Source organism: Glossina fuscipes, unplaced genomic scaffold (assembly GCF_014805625.2).
Source record: "Glossina fuscipes isolate IAEA_lab_2018 unplaced genomic scaffold, Yale_Gfus_2 115, whole genome shotgun sequence".
Classification (NCBI taxonomy): domain Eukaryota; kingdom Metazoa; phylum Arthropoda; class Insecta; order Diptera; family Glossinidae; genus Glossina; species Glossina fuscipes.
In genome coordinates this window covers 560,885-565,414 of record NW_023998458.1, presented here as the reverse complement: position 1 = coordinate 565,414, position 4,530 = coordinate 560,885, and the positions used below count along the sequence as shown (strand labels likewise).

General features: G+C 36.2%; 1 non-coding gene across 1 annotated transcript; it reads left to right on the top strand.

Annotated features, from left to right (window-relative positions):
* The first annotated feature begins 3,882 nt into the window (after positions 1-3,882).
* Positions 3,883-4,079, top strand: LOC119640184. The gene has a single exon (XR_005247614.1). It is a non-coding gene; the product is annotated as a U2 spliceosomal RNA (small nuclear RNA).
* Positions 4,080-4,530: the final 451 nt, after the last annotated feature.

Sequence of the window (4,530 nt, the reverse complement as noted above, 5' to 3'; positions counted from 1 at the left end):
GCCGATATCCTGTGTTGCTAGTGCTCAATGTCTTTTTCTTTTACTCTAGCTAGTCTAAAATTAAAATAATAGCAATATTCTATATTTGGCTTTAAACTAAATTTTAAGTAAACAAAATATTAAAAAACTACTTCGATTCGTTCTGCTTGCTAGTCATCTATTTTTGATAAAGTTTTTCAATTCATGTTTTTTTACAACTTTTTCATATTTTCAGTATTTGAATTCTTTCTTTTCGTTCCCATTATTTCTTAGTAAATGTTAAACACTTCAAACAATCTACCAATCAATTTTCAAAGAAAATGTAAAATATAAAGCATATGAAAAGGAAACAATAACGAGAATAGCGGCAATGTTAAAAGGAATACGAAAGTCAGGCACACTGCCAGGAATATCGTCAAAAGTTATTGTCGTCTTTCACAACAATTGTGTTATTAGCCTGAAGTTAATTAACTGCTATTGCTATTGAGGCAAGAAATTGTAAAACTTTAGTAGATTGATAATCAAGTCGAGCGACTCGAAGTAAGGAGAGACGTACAGTTTCATATTTAGTCAATGACGGCCATAACTAAGGCCAGCTTATCCTAGAATTTCCAGCTATGTCCACGATCAACGGTGACGGACACTTAAAAAGGACTGCGACTAAGCTTATGATTCGCTTTCTCTCTTGGGGATTAAGAAAAATTAAACACCTGCCATCGTTAGTAGTAACAGAGAAGAGTAGGTTTCTCGATGCTTCCTATTCCCTCAGATACAATTAATGGCTTACAACAAATTTGACCAAGTTACCTTCGTGACAGATGCGGAGATTGCACAAAGACGAATTTCATAGTGACCCACTTAAATGTTTGATTTCGCTATGACTCCATTAAACCTTGTGAGCATTGATGACAGCAATTAAAAGCTTCGTGTTGTATGTGCGCACAGTTATCTCTAGAGTATTTTCGGCTCTGGGTAAGGTCATTTGCTTCGTATCCACGTTTGGGTTGCATTACGTAAAACTAAAACAATCTTTCACGCAAGCAAAGAGTAGCTCGAACTACCCTTTCCGCAATTATTTTTCTTTAACTAGTGGCCGTAGTTGAGGAAAGATCTGTTATTGTCCCTAGTGATAGTTGTGACCGCTAGTAATTTCATTATGACATCATAACACACTGACAATTGATGATAGTATGTTGTCACTGTTATTCCCATCGTCGCTAGTTACAATAGCTAAAGCGATATTGCGCAGTATTACCGGAAAGTTATCTTTCTCCTCCATCTACGGTTAAGTTTCAGAAACGTTCGGAACAATGCCTACGCTTTGCACTTCCAGAAATTAAGAGCAGCTCTCCTCGTGTACGTAGTGCGAGCTACTGTACGATACGAACTATACGACCGCATTGCGCGATTGCTCGATTGCTCTTGTATCGAGTTAAGATACCGGCTCGTTGCATTTCCAGCAAAATATTTGCAGTATCATCGGTGCGAGCACAACACAACAACGCTATCGAGCACCACCAATCCAAAATGCCAATTCGATATCGAGTTTATTCCCCCAACGTTTTTCTTTGTGCTCGGGGAAGGTGTGCAAATGTGGGTAATCGTACATAAGGGCGTGTTGTACTGTAATCCCATTTAGCCTCTGAGGATATTAGTGGGCACATGTGAAGAACTCGTGGATGGTTAATGACAACAACTACGGCAAGGTATTATGGTGGGCCCCAGGGATACCACTGATCATTAGTGCCTGCAGCTGTTTCACTGTTTGCCCAGTTGGTTCTTTGCTCATTACAGGGCAATGCCGCTAACTGGGAGGCGATACTTATAAAACTCTCATTAAAATAAATTAAATAACTTGAGGTGCACTTTATTTGAAATGTTAATATAACTCAGATCAATCGTTCTGTAAGAGTGGTTCAGAGAGAGTAGCTCAATATATTCAATATCACCAATAATTAACCCACCCAAGATATAGTGATGTTACTTTTATTTAAGATCATATAAATTATTTAATGCCCTAAGACCATTTTTCTGAAAGTTACGATCCGGTTAAAGTATCTAAACTTCTAGTTTGCATATTGTAGTGAGTAAGTATCATTTTCATGATGAACAATGAAAATTTGCTATTAATTCATGTAGAAGAGAAAATAAAACACAGGGCGCTAAAACAACAACAGTAACAACAAAAAAGAAGCAACAAACGTCAGCAAGTGAAGTGAGAATTCTGTTGTTGTTTTTATGTTATTCTCGTTTGTTGTTGTTGTTGTTGTTTTTTTTAGAAAAAAAAAATAAACATTTTTTCCCGTTGTTGCTCAAAGAAAGTAATTATTTAACGTTAGATTTACAGTTTGATTCTCTCTTTCCAACAACAGTAGCAAAACCTTTTGAGTATTGAAATTATTTTTCAAACGAATGAATGATTCGAACAACAAAACATCAAAAAGTGATCAATGATTTTGAAAGATTATGATGATGAAAAACAAAAAAAAAAAAATGCAAGAATAAACAGTAGCAACAAAAACAATTTACAAACGACTGCACAAAGCCTTGATTTGTGAACGCAACTGTATGTATGTGTGTGTGTCTGTGCAAAAAAAAATCTACAAAAACGTTTTTATATGAATAAAATAGAGAGAAAGTCTTTTTTTATAAAAAACAAAAAATTAATTTCAAGATTAAATATAAAATTTAAAATATTTTGTGTCTTACTTTAATTACAAGACAACGGTATTCTGTTTCGACAGTAATTAAGTAAGCTTTGTTCTTCGGAATGACCGGAACAAGAGATAAAGCGGCAGTATAGGTGAAATTCGTGGCCATTTCTAAATGTTCCGTGGAGGACGGTCTCACAGCTCTATGCGACAGCGTCTTGATGTGAAGTGTGTTTGACTTACTCAATGTGAACTTGCTTATCATTTCAAAGTATTACCCATTACTAATCACATTTCCCTTCATCCTTTGGTTAATTGATGTGTTCCACGACTTATCCTTTAAAGCAGTTTACAAGTTAAGGCTTTGCTTCTGATATCTCCGATAGAACTCAAATTCTAATTGGCTATAGCTTTTCTAAATAGAAGAAGGCGGCCGGATTTTGTGATGATGTGTGACGAACGATGAGCATGTTACACCAATGAACTGTTTTCAAGTCAATAGGAAAGTAGCAGACTTCGGATCTAGTGCAACAATTGTTGCGTCCACTGTTTGTTTTTATTTAATTTCAGAGATTCGAGAAGGTTTCAATTCACTAAATGAGGCTCTTAACCGAATTAAATGCTTCTGATCACGAGCAGTAGCGTTTTGACGAAGATTGTAACGTTCGGCCTCGTTGACATCAAATCTCTTTGTGAGAAGTCGTAATAAAGCATAAACGATCTATTCTCTACATATATATGTATGATGCTATAGTTAATTATTATAACAAGTTCGAACAACATCCTAAACATGTAGTTATTGCTACTAGCCCACGTTAGCGAGCTAAATAGTGACTGGTGAACACACAAAAACTAATTTTGTTACTAAGAGCAAAGAGTTCACATTTCCCATCTATTACTTATAATTACTATCGCAGGTAAAATGTTTACGTATTGCTTTGCACTGCAACTTGTATAATCGGTTTAGTGGAGTTATATTGAAAACAAATTCTTGAAAAACACATTTTTCTGCTTAAACAAGACCAAATTAAAACGAGACACCCGCAATGTATAAGTGAACGGACGAAGCGAAAAGCAAACCCATGCATAAGAGAGCATTACAATCATTCGCATATATAAGGGTTGGCGTAGAAGTGGTTGAGTGAGTGTGTGTTTATACAGTTGATAAAGCTGTTGTATTAAACATGCTTATAATTCTCAAACGAATTATAATTTTACGAATTTAAGTAGACATTGAAAAGGCTTGGAATTTATCGCTTCTCGGCCTTATGGCTAAGATCAAAGTGTAGTATCTGTTCTTATCAGCTTAACATCTGATAGCTCCTCCATCGGAGGACAAACAAATGTTAAACTTATTTTTGTCTATAGACGGAATGTTAGGGGCTTGCTCCACTTCTGTCGCGGGTTGGCCCGGCATTGCAGTACCGCCGGAGTTCCGGCCCAATTATTAATAAATATGAAGTTGTAGGGAGCGAGTGCTTGTGCAAGTATGGGAAAGAAAAGAGCGAAGTGAAACTGCTGTTTTTTGCCTTGCCCTAGCTGATTGCGAGCGGCCCGGCTACTGCACAACGTGGGGAAATATGACACGTCAGAATGCCCAACGTGTGTGGCATTTATTTATTTATATAGCAAAATTCGACCACGAAACTTTAGCGGGCAGCACTGAAGAATTGGGATGTTAAAAGTTTTCTTCTTCATCTGTGAGTGATTTTATTGAGTTAAGTTAAGGCATATTGGGCTACATTCTCTCGAGTTAAGGAGAAACATTTAGTTTAATTGAGCGATTATTTTTTATTTCAATTGATACAGTAATTCATATAACGAGTTTTCAAAAAAAGGCGTTAAATAGTAGGTAGTCGAAAAAGTGGGCTGATCTGAATGATTTTCGATAGCGTTCGTT